General features: G+C 46.7%; 1 long non-coding RNA gene and 1 pseudogene across 1 annotated transcript; one reads left to right on the top strand and one right to left on the bottom strand.

Moving 5' to 3' along the window:
- Positions 1-1,059: 1,059 nt before the first annotated feature.
- On the bottom strand, positions 1,060-10,097 carry LOC114197547 (uncharacterized). Its single transcript, XR_003606918.2, has 3 exons — positions 8,870-10,097; positions 7,117-7,489; positions 1,060-5,947 (listed from the first exon to the last, which is right to left on the bottom strand). It is a non-coding gene; the product is annotated as an uncharacterized LOC114197547 (long non-coding RNA).
- A 2,742-nt stretch (positions 10,098-12,839) lies between these two features.
- Positions 12,840-12,928, top strand: LOC114197552 (U2 spliceosomal RNA; annotated as a pseudogene).
- The last annotated feature ends 1,214 nt before the right edge of the window (positions 12,929-14,142 follow it).

Genomic DNA, 14,142 nt, shown 5'->3' on the forward strand with positions numbered 1-14,142 from the left:
TTATTTCCTGTGACTCCATCCAATTCCTTTTTTTTTTTTAAGATTTTATTTATTTATTTGACAGAGAGAGACACAGCGAGAGCGGGAACACAAGCAGGGGGAGTGGGAGAGGGAGAAGCAGGTTTCCCCACTGAGCAGGGAGCCCGACGTGGGGCTCGATCCCAGGACCCTGGGATCATGACCCGAGCCGAAGGCAGACACTTAACGACGGAGCCACCCAGGTGCCCTGACTCCATCCATTTCTGCTAGACCGAGCCTCTCCTGTGTGTCGTGACCATCTATCTTGGGGTCTGGTTAAGTACACGATGGCCCATCCATTGCATGGAACACCACATAGTCATTAAAAGGAAGAGGGTATATCTGAACCAACCGATCAAAAACATTGTCCAGATATACTGCTAATCGGATAAGGCAAGATCAGAACCTGTGTAAAGCAGGATGCTTTGATGCCAGCTTGAAAGCATATTTCTCAACACACACGGTTGCACACACATATATGTGCCGGTATATGCGCGGGTCATCTCCTATAACACACAGTCCTCAGGGAAAGGGCCCGGTGAAGCCGGCCGGCTTTGGCTTTTCTTTTCCTTCTGTGCAATTGACATTCCCTACCAACATGGATTTGGTGCAGCTCTGCAGTGGCCTAGGGTCACTTTTCATGGATGGGCTCCACATCATCCCCCCCGCCACCAAGGCACAGAGAGATTAAGTAACTCGCTGAAAGACACACAGCAAATAAAGAGTGGAGGGGATTCAAATTCGGACAGGGAAGTTCCAGAGTCCCCCTTGCTAGGTGACACTGTCTCTTAATGTAGTCTTTATCTGTTTGAAAAAATTCACACCAGTTTTCTGTTTCAGGCCATTTTTATTTATTTATTTTAAAAGATTTTATTTATTTATTTGACAGAGAGAGACACAGTGAGAGAGGGAACACAAGCAGGGGGAGTGGGAGAGGGAGAAGCAGGCTCCCACCGAGCAGGGAGCCCGATGCGGGGCTCGATCCCAGGACCCTGGGACCATGACCTGAGCCGAAGGCAGATGCTTAACGACTGAGCCACCCAGGCGCCCCTGTTTCAGGCCATTTTTAAACTTTTCTTTTTAAGAGAGTGTGTACAAGCATGTGCGTGAGTTGGGGGCCAGGGCAGAGGGAGAGAGAGACTCTTAAGCAGGCTCCATGCCCAGTGCAGAGCCCGACAGGGGGCTTAATCTCACAACCTGGAGATCATGACCTGAGCCGAAATCAAGAGTCAGATGCTTAACCGACTGTGCCACCCAGGTGCCCCTCAGGCCATTTTTTAATTCTTGTGTGTGTGTGTTTTAAACAGAAACAGCAATGCCTATGATGAATTGTTCCATAATCTGTATTTCTTTTTTTTTTTTAACTCCGGTTAATATACAGCATTATATTATTTTCAGGTGTACAATATAGTGCATAATCTGTAATTCTAATCGTCTGTTGGCTGTTTTCAGCCCTCCCTGACCACAGCCTGATGGGAGGCGCAGGTGCAGGAAGAACATGACTTTGGGAGTCAGGTGATGCCCATCCTCATCTCAGCTCTGCCTAAATTATGGCACGATCGTGGCCAGGCCCCTTCCCCTCCCTGGCCTTGGCCTCCATCTGTAGAGCTAGGATGACCCTGGAGCCAGTGACCTCCACGGGCCCTCCTGCTCAAGGATTCTCTGGCTCTCGCTGGTCTATTTTTGCCTGACACCTCTCCCAGGGGCCTGTGGGCCTGAGCTAGTTTCCCTGGCTGGCCCCGATCCAGGCAGCTCAGGTGGAGAGCGCCAACCTAATGAGGCCAAGGTCATGGGCCAGTTAGCGGCTCTTGGAGAAAACTGTGGCTCTGTGGCCAGACCGCAGCTCCCCTATCAGTCACTGGGCTCAGGCACAGGAAGACCCTGGGGAAAGATGAGAACGAAGCTGGCTCCTGCAAGTCATCACTTCCAGTAGGAGCCACTGGGAGCCCAGGGCCCGGTTACCTTTTGTGACTGCAGTGCAGTGTGCGTGTCTCCCAATCACATTGACAAGCCGGGAGTGTATGGGGTGGGGGCGGGGAGAAGACTAGATGGTTTATCAAGTGCACCTCCTCCCTGCAAGCGGACCCACACCAGGTCAAGTCAAGAAGATGAGAACCAAGATGAGCCTCCCCAGGGCTACCTACTGCAGGGCTTCCCTTTCCTTTTCTGTGGGAGTCAGGTCCATGCCTCCTAATCAGAGGCGAGGTGGGGAAGGACTTCCTCTTATTACCTGCTGCCGAGCATGAGCCGCGTCTGTTTTGTTCACTGCAGCCTCCCTGGCGCCTAGATCAGTGCCTGGCATGCATGCAGTAAAGGCTCAATATATATTGTTTGGGTAAATCAATTCACCTTTGTGCCAGGGAGAGGCTGTGGGCTGCGTTAGGAAGGACACAGCATCACCAATGGGCTCCACTTGGTTGTTTCCAACGAGTACGGGCAAGCTTCCAACTCAGAGGAAAACTGTGTAAAGGCTCTAGGAAAAAAGAATAATTCCTTTATAGTGTGCCACCACCCCCTAATTTGAACATTTTGCAAATTTGAATTTTCTTATTCCAGATTTTTCAGTTCAGTTCACTGAATATTATTAAACGACGATTATATTACTATTAATTTTTAAAGGATTTTTTATTTGAGAGAGAGAGGGCATGAGTGGAGGGGATGGTGGGGGCAGAGGGAGAAGCAGGCTCCCCATTGAGCAGGAAGTCTGATACGGGGCTCGATCCTAAGACCCCACGATCATGACCTAAGCCAAAGGCAGATGCTTAACTAACTGAGCCACCCAGGCATCTCTTATTAATCTTTAATTGTGTTCTTACCATCAGCCAGGCTTTGGGCTAAACACCTAACAAGGATTGATTCATTCACGTTTCATAATAACTGTATAAGATGGGGATTATTCCCACTTTACAGATGAAAAACTGAGGCAGACAGAAGTAATTTGCTAAAACTCACATGGACAGTAAGTTCTGGAGCTAGGAGTCAAAGTCCAGAGCCCACGCTCTTAATCACAACTAATGCTGCCCTTCAGGATCCCTTTGCGTGCAAATATCCGTCCATGGGGTGCCAGTGCTTAAAAAATGAAGGAGGCCTGCAACAGGTAAATGGTAGACGAACTGGTAATCCACACCCAGAATACTGCTCAGCAATCAAAAAGGAGCAGACGACTGATAACGAGCAGCAAACCGAATGACTTCCCAGAGAATCGTGCTGAATATAAAAAGGCAATCTCCAAAAGTTTCATACTGTGTGGTTCCATTTATATAACCGTCTTGCAAGGGCAAAATTCTAGAAATGAAGAATAGATTAGCAATGTCAAGGCTAGAGGAGGGGCGGAGGGAGGGGAAGTGGGTGTGGCTATAAAAGGGCCACAGGAGGGCTCCTTGTGGGATTGGAAGTGTTCTGCATCTTGACTATAGCAATAGCAATATCCTGGTTGGGATATTGAAGAGGAGGAAAAGAAGCCGCCTTTGCTACAAGAAAATACAACTAGCAGACTATAACCTCAAAGTAGAAACCTGGCTGGTTGTGTGCCAAATCTGTGAGTGTGTTTGCATTTATAGCACTTAAATGTTTAATTTATTTGGGGCGCCTGGGTGGTGCGGTTGGTTAAGAGTCTGACTCTTGGTTTTGGCTCAGGTTGTGATCTCAGGGTCATTGAGATCAAGCCCTGTGTTGGGTTCCACACTTAGCACGGAGCCTATTTAAGACTTTCTCTGCCCCTCCTCCCTGCTGGCTCGCTCTCGAATAAATAAATAAATCTTTAAAAATAAATAAATGTTTTATTTATTCGCCAACTTGGGGCACCTGGGTGGCTCAGTCGGTTAAGCGTCGGACTCTTAATTTTGGCTCGGGTCACGATCTCAGGGTCATGAGACCAGGCTCTGCGCCAGGCATAGAGCCTGCTTAAGATTCTCTCTCTCCTCCCTCTGCCCCTCCCCTCTCAAAAAAAAAAAAAAAGTCCATGAGCTATCTCTGTATTATTTGTACACCTCTAAAATAAAAGGTTTAAGGACACCTGGGTTGCTCAGTTGGTTAAGCATCTGCCTTCAGCCCAGGTCATGATCTTGGGGTCCTGGGATTGAGCCCCACATCGGGCTCCCTGCTCTGAGAGAAGCCTGCTTCTCCCTCTCCCTCTGCCTGCAGCTCCCCCTGCTTGTGCTCTCTCTCTCTCTCTCTCTGTCAAATAAATAAATTTTTTAAAAAAATCTTTAAAAAAAGTACAATCTTTACAGTGACCTATGGGGAACATACTCATTAGCTCCAATTTACAAGGGAAACAAGGCACAGAGAGGTGAAGTAACTTGCCCAAAGTCACACAGCTAGGAGGTGGCAGAGCCTATAAATTGCTCGCTCGCTGTCTCTCTGCCTAATAAGTAAATAAAATCTTTAAAAAAATAAAATCAAATCAAACGTTTAATTTTTAGAAAAAGAATGCAGCCTGTTCCTGCCTTTGAGGAGCTCGTGTCTAGAGTCTCAGACCCCACCTCGCATGCCCAGGTCACTTCCATATGTGACAGTGGGAGGGATGGGGCTCAGCTTGGGAGGACAAGTAGGGCAGCCCATGCAGCCACAGTGGAGCTGAGTCCTCAAGGGTTAGCAGGGCAGGGGTGGGAGGAAGGACATCGGAGGCAGGCAGGACAGCGCGAGCAAGTGGGATGCCTGGGTCTTCTCTTCCCTAAGCCAGCCCTGGGTGGAAAGATCTCAGACTGTTCCGCTGCAAAAATGCAAAGGCCAGCTATTTCCTAACTTGTACGGAAACGTTTTAAATGACGGACAAAATTGTCCTCTTAAAATTTGTCTTCAACCTTCGGTGCCTGCCGCCACTTATCTGGTAGGGAGCCCTCCTCTCCAATCAGAGGAGAAAACAAATGGAGATCCCCTTGTCAAACATCACACCAGAGAGCCAGCGGCTTTGTTCAGGTATCAAGATCATCTTTCATGTCCAATTTAGTAAAAAGACAGATGTTCATGTTTTTCCCGTTAAGAGATCATTTCTTTTGGGCGCCTGGGTGGCTCAGATGGTTAGGCATCTGCCTTCGGCTCAGGTCATGATCCCAGGGTCCTGGGATCGAGTCCCGCATGGGGCTCCCTGCTCCTTGGGAGCCTGCTTCTCCCTCTGCCTCTCTCTCTCTCTCTCTCTCTCTGTCTCTCATGAATAAATAAATAAAATCTTTGAAAAAGAGAGATCATTTCTTTTAAAAATGCATGGGTTTTTTTTTCTTGATAGGACTAGTCTGCTTTATATATATACTTTATATACTTTCCACATATATATGGTGGAAAGACTGAGGGTTATGGGGTCAGAGGACCCTGCATTTCATCTCAATTCTCCCACTTATAGCTATGGTCTTGACCTTCAGTCAAGAGTCCGGGTCCCTTGATCTCTACGACGAGACTAATCATACTCAACAGGCCAACGGTACTGCATTCTAGGGCTATGGTGGGGATTCATGAGACATTTGCCATGGAACCTAGTAAGTGCTCACTAAGTGATGTTCAGTGTTGTTCATTACAATTCTAGTTTATGTAAGAAATTAAAGATACGCACTTTTCACAGCGCTCTACAGATAGCACCACGATTTCCAGGGGCTTTGTTATATCAGCCAGGATAGCGGAGCTGATCCTCCAGCAACAATCCCCAAACCTCAAGGGTTTACAGCAACAGTTTACTTTTCTTTATTTATTTTTTTTTTAAGTAGGCTCCATGCCCAGCACGGAACCAGACAGGGGGCTTGAAGTCAGGACCCTGAGATCAAGACCTGAGCTGAGGTCAAGAGTCGGACGCTCAACTGACTGCGCTTCCCCAGGTGCCCCTACAGGGTTTACTTCTTGCTCATGCCACAGGTCCGTCATGGGTCAGGTGTAGACTACTGCTGTGATCTTTCCTCCTGGGCCCAGAAGAAGGGAGCAGCCAGTCTCTGGAACACTGCTGGTTGTCATGGGAAAGGAAACAGTTCTTAGATCAACATTAGATGCCATGGCTTAGAAATGACACCCATTATTTCCATTCAGAACTCATTGGTCAGAAGAGGTTACACATTCCCACCCCACCATCAGGAGGACAGGAAGAATAAATCTACCTGGCGCCTGGAAGGGAGAAAACCAGAGAATGTAGCTATGGACTAGCACACCACATTTGAGAATCACCACCTCGCCCAGAGGGATGACTAGACAGTGGGGGGGGGGGAGGGGCGGAGGAGGCAGAGGGAGGCAGAGAGGACAGGAGGCCCCCTAGGGGGTGCAGTCCTAGGTCAATGTGCGGGGCTGAGGCCAGGAGAGTGCTGAGCCCCTTTTTCCTCTGGACCCGACCCAGACAGCCTGGACCATTCGGTTCTGCAGGCAAACCAGCCAGCCCTGCTAGTTGGTGGGAGTCCTGGGCTCTCCACGTGGGCAACGAGGCTGGGCGTAGCCTGTTTCCCTGGCCCTCCAGTTCATGGGCGAAACAGTCACAAAGCAGGATCTCTTCGGCTCCGCCCCTCCTGCCCTGTTGGATCCCAGAGCCTATTCTTCCTATAGTTTGACAGTCAGCGTCTCTGGTATGCTCTTTCTGTGCCCCCACCAACCTCCCCCCTGCCCCGGTGCCAGCCCCTGGCCCCTCCCTGCTCTGGCTCAAGCCTCTCCTGTCACTGCGGACGTCAAAGGTCCCCAGGGCTGCAGCTCCCACAGCAGCCGTGCCTGGGCGGACAGTGCCACCTTCCGTCCTTCGGAGGCTGCTGGTGGCATTCTTGTGCCCCCAGTGCCCCAGATCTCGCACAGCGGCCCTTGCCAGAAGATTCAGCAGGACTCCGTGCACAGGGGAGCCTGAGGGACCAATGCTGGGCTTCTTGCGGATTCTGGGCCTCAGGCCCTCCCTTGGGTCCCTCCCAGCCACAGGCCTTTGCAGGTGCGGGGCCTCTGCCTCGATACTTTTACTACCACCTCCTTCCCCATCGTCCTCAACTCTTGACTCCTCAGACCAACTCAGGGCGCCAGTATAAGACCCCCCTCCCCACGCTGAATCGGCAGCTAATGATGGCCAGCCCAGGAGAAGAGACCTGCTGGTCCAGAGCATTTCCAAACAGCAAACAAATTCTTCCTATTGCTCGTGTGAATTCATACCTTGCCCCTGGTCAGCTGCTCACACATCCTTTGTGACCTTCAGGGGAGGGATGCAGGCCTGTCAGACCCATTGGCCTCGGTGAGGAAATTTCTGGCGGTTTCCAGTCTGCCGCAGCGAGCAGCTGTGGTTAAGTGTACATGTGGACCCAAGTGGCTAGGAAAGGAGCCTTCTTTGTCCTCCATTCGCCGTGCTGAACACCTTCCTTGGACCAAGGAGAGGAGACATCTCCTTGCCAGTGGAATTCTGGTCCTCACCGGAGGCCAGGGAGGGCAAAGCCAATGTTCCAGGCAGGGCCATTTCCCCAGAGGCCTGTCCTCCCAGCACTGCCTCCAATGTACAGAAGAATATCAAGGAGACTTGGTAGCAGTACACCTGTCAGGAACAGGCAGGTAAATTAGGATCCACTCTTACCAGGGATGCTAATGCCCAGAGGAAAGCACATGCCCACAGCTGCTGCCTTCTGGGGCCACCAGGCCACGCGCCCAGTGGTCCGGGTTCCCATGCACAGCACTGCCCCTTCTGGAAGGAAGTCAGATTTGAATCCAGGTTCAAATCCAGGCTCTGCTACCTTGCACCAGTTACCTAAACTTCCTGTGCCTCAGTTTCTCCATTTGTCAATGGGGGGGTGGGTCATGTAATAATTCTGTTTGCAAAGGGTTATTTCAGGGAAGAGGTGAGAGTTAGGCCATGCTCCTCCTCCCCCTGGCCCCAGGCCTACAGGATCGCTGACCAGGGAGGCCTGGCTATTATCACCCCCGTAGATTCCAGAGTCAAAACCACACCCTCCCGCTAGTACCCAAGATATATCTGAAAAGGAAACGGATCACACAGAAGAAGTAAGGTGGCCAGGCACCACCCTCAGCCTCAGCCCCAGCTCTCGGCTGGCCAACTCAGACGAGGCCCACGTCCAGATCTCCTGGGGCCTCCTCCGGTCACAGGGGCCGTGGAACTAACTGGCTGGTGGCCTGAGTTACTTCTCCACTCCGTGTGCATCTCCTGGCCTCCCTGCTGCAGCCACACACCCCAGGGCATACCAGCCCTGAGCATGTGGCCTGGAGGACAGGGGGCTCGGCGAGTACAGTACCTGACTTCTGCTGTCGTTGCTTTTGTTTTTCCTCAAGTACCACTAGTAGAGTGATGTCAGTACAAGGCACCTTTCTCCAGCACGTTACCGTTTTGAAACAAATCTGGGGCAAGTTTTCCCACAATCCAACAGAAAGACTTAGCAAATGCTGACAATCCGCAAGACACACAGGACCACCTTTTTCTTCTCCCATCGCCCCCAGACCCAAACCGCTTCCAGGTGCCCCCACTCTGTGCGGGGGGCCGGGGCTGGTTTAGCGCCTCCAAGAACCTTCGAGCTTTCCATGACATTAACCCTTGTATGAAGCTGTGAGTGCTGAGGAGGAAGCTGTGAAGTCATTTCCCACCATATTGCAATGATGGGTTAATCAAGAAGCCTACACCTGGATCTGATTTTCTTTCTTTCTTTTAGAGAGAAAGAGAGAGGGCGAGAGCACACACGCAAGCTGAGGGGAGGGGCAGAGGCAGAAGGAGAGAGAGAATCTTAAGCAGGTTCCACACTCAGCGTGGAGTCAGATGCAGGGCTCGATCTCATGACCCTGAGATCATGACCTGAGGTGATATCAAGAGTCAGACGCTCAAATGACTGAGCCACCCAGGCACCCCAGATCTGATTTTCATTTTGATGAAAAGAGTCTCTATTAAAAGCAAAAGCTCCCCAGGACTTACCTCTTGAAGGAAGGATCAGAAACTTCCTTGAGGCTGCCAAGCATTGACCGGCTGTGATGACAGGTACCCATGATGGTGGAGGTTTAACCGGGGAGGGATTTTCATCAGGATCATTATGGTTTGGGCTAGTGTTCCAGTTACAAAGTCCCACAGGTTTTGAGGGGTCTTTCTCAACCTAGCTTTTTCATTAGCCCTATTAGTTGTGGTTCAGGATCTTACAACACACAATGACAGAAACACCTGTCCTGATTGTTGTGCTGAATGCCTCCAGGTGTTAGTTCATGACATTGCTTCTAACAGGACACTTGATTCCATCACCTGGAAAGATCTAGGTCATCCTCCAAAGCCTAACCACCTTGGAGGAACTCTCCATCATCCTCTGTGGCAGAGTTGACTGTCACCAGCTCCTTGCTTCCATGATACCTGTGGGTGCTTAAATATAGCCTCTTGCCTCCTTCCTTGTCTGTCTCCTTCTGCTAGACTCTGGTGGACTAGACTGTGGTTTTCCCTAGTACATCCATGTCCCCAGTGTCCTACGCAAGGCCTAGACTCAAGTAGTCAGAGGTGAACAGTTTTTAAATAAAAGTGGAAATTAAAAAGCATGAGTTGGGGGCGCCTGGGTGGCTCAGTCGGTTAAGTGTCTGCCTTCGGCTCAGGTCATGATCCCGGAGTCCTGGGATCGAGCCCCACATCGGGCTCACTGTTCAGCAGGGAACCTGCTTCTCCCTCTCCCTCTGCATGCCACTCTGCCTACTTACGATCTCTCTCTCTGTCAAATAAATAAATAAAATCCTAAAAAAAAAAAAAAGGCATGAGTTGGTGGCCACGATGTTTGGATGGACACAGAAGGCCATGGGAGCCTGTTTTCAGAGAACCTGGATTTTCCACCGCAGCTTATCTCTGCTTGACTTCACATCCTTTCTCTTGAAACAGAGGGAACTGGGAGTGGCAAGTATTACAGTAACTTGGAAAGGACGCAGGAAGGAAAGCAAATCCTATTTCTGTCCAATGGCTGTGGAGAATAGCAGTTAGCTGTTGAAGACTTCGTGGACAAAGTTCTTTACAAGCAGTTTTGAATTTAATTCTGACATCCACTCCACATTTTGTAAATGAAGAAATCAAGGCTCAGAGAGGAGGAACCAATTAATTACCCGAGATCTCAGAGATAGCGAGAGACGTAAAAATCCAGGGCTGACTCCAAAGCTGCTAGTCTTTATTCTGATTTATCTCCGAGGGGAAGTGGATGGGAGTGGTGCTGGAATAGAGACGTTCAAGTTCACTCTCACCATAAGAGCCTGTTTTGCTAGGATAAACATCATGGGGCACTCTCGACCCTTAATAGCCTGTGAAGAGACTGAAGAGAGATGAATGTTATTATACCAGAAGAGCACAATGCAGTTTGCACTTTATTTACTTCTTTATCATATACTTCTGAGTAAGGACAGAATTATCTCATTATGTATAGAGGAGACTGAGGCAAAAGCAGGTGCAGTGGCTTGCTCTATGTCACACAGCAAGTCCTTAAAGGACCTAAAGCTCAAAAATAATTTCAATTAAGTTCCTAACAAATGGACTCTCCTGCAGATAACAACCATACACTCTGGACAGAGTATAAAACAACCACTTCAGGGCTCAGTAGAATGAACAAAAAGCAGGAAGATTTTGAGGGGAGTCAATATGGATTAAGTGAGGGCGCCTGGGTGGCTCAGTTGGTTAAGCGACTGCCTTCGGCTCAGGTCATGATCCTGGAGTCCCTGGATCGAGTCCCACATCGGGCTCCCTGCTCAGCAGGGAGTCTGCTTCTCCCTCTGACCCTCCCCCCTCTCATGTGCTCTCTCTCTCTCTCTCTCATTCTCTCTCTTTCAAATAAATAAATAAATAAATCTTTTTAAAAAATATGGATTAAGTGACGGGCAAAGAGTGAGTTCTCCATTTTTGCAGCTTTCCCTTGAAAGCAGATGTAATTGTGGCACAACTCAATGTGGTTAAAACTCCCAATAGAAAGCCTGCCATCTTTCTGGAAAAAAGTGGAAACCAGAGGACAGAACCCAGGGCAATCATGAATGCTGAAGAGTACCAGCAAACTGTTAAAGGAGAAAGCCAAAGAAGGGAAAAATAGTAGACTTATGTCCAATCATATGAATAACTACACTAAATGTTAATAAACTAAATACTCCAATAAAAGGCAGAGATTATCAGAATAGATGGGAAAGCAACATGCAACCATATGCTGTCTATAAGAGACATGTTAAGATTATAAACAAACATATGTAAATATTAAATATAAAGACACAGATGGGTTGAAAGTAAACGGCTGGAAAAATATATACTATGCCAACTGCCACCATAAGAAAGCAGGGATGGCCCTCTTAATATCAGATAACATAGACTTCAAGACAAAATGTATCACCAAACCTAACAAGGGACATCTCATAATGATGAAAGGGTCAATTCATTTGGGAGATATGATAATAAAAAATGTGTACGTATCTATCAAAGAGCTTCAAAATACATGATGCAAAAATACATACAAATAAAAGAGAGAAAGTTCCAACTTGCTGCTGGAAAATTTAACATCCTCCTTCCTAACAATTGGTAGACAAGTAAATAAATTGGTAAAGTCATAGAGAATCTGAACAGCACTGTTAATTATTTTGAGCTAAGTGATATTTACAGAACCCTGCACAAAACTGCTGAATACACATTCTTTTCTGGGGCACATGGTATGGTCACTAAACTAGACCATTTTCTGGGCCATTAAACAAGTATCAATAAATTTAAAGGATGTAAATCATGCAGACAATGTTCTCTAACCACAACCAAATTATGCTGAAAATCAATAAAAATAAGATATCTAAGAGAATCCCAAATATTTGGAAATAAAAAGATATACTTCTAAATAATCCATAGGTCAAAGAAGAATTCTCAAGCGAAACTTAAAAACCATACACTGAGCTGAATTAAAATGAAGAGACAATGTATAAAAATTGGTGGGCTGCTCCAAAAGCATTGCTTAGAGGAATATTTATAATGGTGATAGGCTCAGTAATAGTCCTCCCAAATATGTCCATGTCTTAATCTCCGGAACCTGTGACTATCACCTCATATGACAAAATGGACTTTGCTGATGTGATGAAGTTAAGGATCTTGAATAAGGAGATTGTTTTGGATTATCCAAGTGGGCACAAAATGTAATCACAAGTGCCCTTATAAGAGGGAGGAAGGGCCTTCATTTTCATTTGAAAAGAGAAGCATTCAGGGGCACCTGTCTGGTTCAGTCGATGGAGTGTGTGACTTTTGATCTCTGGGTTGTGAACTCAAGCCCCATGTGGGGTGTAGAGATTACTTAAAAAATAAAATAAAATCTTAAAAAAAAAGAATTCCATTTACAGTAGTGCCAATAAGCATAAAACACTTAAGTGTAAGTTTAATAAAAGTGATGTAAGAGCTCTTCACCAGAAACTACAGAACATTGCTGAGAGCAGTTAGACAAGACTTAAATGAACACAGACGTATAACATGTCACGGACTGGAAGACTCAATCTTGCTACCATGTCAGTTTTCCCCAGATTGATCTGCAGAGTCAGTGTAATGCCCAACCAAATCCCAGTATACATTTTTGGTAGAAATTAAAAAGCTGATTCTAAAATGTATATGGAAATACAAATGATCTGGCATGGCCAAAGCAATTTTAAAAGGAAGAACAAAGTTGGATGTCTTACTCTACTTCATCATATGACTCGCTGTTGAGCTATAGAAAACAAGACAGTGTGATATCAGCAAAAGGATAGACATATAAATTAATGAGAGAGACTGGAGAATCCAGAAGTAGACCCAAATACATATGGTCAATTGATTTTCGAGAGAGGAGCCGAGACAGTTCGGTAGAGAAATTACAGTCTCTTTAACAAATGGTACTGGGACAACTGGATATTCACATGATACAAATGATCATCAGTCTTTAACTCACATCGCTTCTCAGCCTTTTGGCTAGGATCAAGTGTAGTATCAGTCTTTATCTCACATCATACACAAAACTTAACCTGAAATGGACCAAAAAGTTAAATGCAAAAGCTTTAACTTAACAACTTGTAGAAGAAAATATAGGAGAAAGTAATTGTAACTTTGGAGCTAGGCAGTGATTTCTTAGATAAGACTCAAAAAGCATGAACCATAAAAGAAAAAAGTTGATAAATCATATTTTATCAAAACTAAAAACTCTCATTTTTCAAAAAACATGAAGAAAGGGAAAGACAATTCCCAAAACAGGAGAAAATATTCTCAGTACACATATCTGACAAATGACTTGTATCTAGAACATACTAAATATTCTTACAACTCAATAATAAGACTACAACTTAATTTTTAAAGGGGGGGCAATAGATTTATTTTTATTTATTTGAGAGAGAGAGTACATTGCAGGGGGAGGGGCAGAGGGAGAGGAAGAGGGAAGCAGACTCCCTGCCTGTCGCAAGCCTAGATCCCACGCCCCAAGATCATGATCTGAGCTGAAACCAAGAGTCAGACGCTTAACCGTCTGAGCAACCCAGGCTAAGTGGGTAATAGATATAAACAGACACTTCACAAAAAGTAGATATAAGAATGATTCATAAGGATATGATAAGATGACTGACATTATCATCAGGGAAATGCAAATTAAACCTTCAGGGAGACACCACTACACTCCCATGGGAATGGCTACAGTGAAAGAAATGGCCAATTCCAAGTACTGGTGAGGATACGGAGCAACCAGAACTCTCATAAATACTGGTGAGAGCATAAGGTGTACAACCACTCTGGAAAGTTCCTTGGCACGTTCTTTAAAAGGTAAGGATTCACCTACTATACCACACAGCGCTTACCCAAGAAAAATGAAAACATGCCCATACAAGACTAGTACAGAGCAGTCTTGTTAACAATGGCTTCATATTAGAAACAACCCAGGCGCCTGGCTGGCTCAGTTGGTGGAGCATGTGACTCTTGATCCTGGGTCATGAGTTTAAGCCCCATGTTGGGTGTAGAGATTACTTAAAAATGAAATATTTTTTAAAAAAAGAAGAAAAGAAACAATCCAAGTGTCTGTCAAGAGGATAAGGAAAATGTAGTTATCCATACATATCACTCAGCGGTTTTAAAAAATGAACTACCAGGGAGCCTGGATGGCTCAGTCGTTTGAGCATCAGACTCTTGGTTTTGGCTCAGGTTGTGACCTCAGAGTCCTGAGATCAAGCCCCGAGTCGGGCTCCATGCTCAGCAGGGACTCTGCTTCTGTC

The sequence above is a fragment of the Eumetopias jubatus genome, unplaced genomic scaffold, assembly GCF_037043125.1.
Source record: "Eumetopias jubatus isolate StellerSeaLion01/CBP00866 unplaced genomic scaffold, mEumJub1_p1.0 scaffold_8, whole genome shotgun sequence".
NCBI lineage: Eukaryota > Metazoa > Chordata > Mammalia > Carnivora > Otariidae > Eumetopias > Eumetopias jubatus.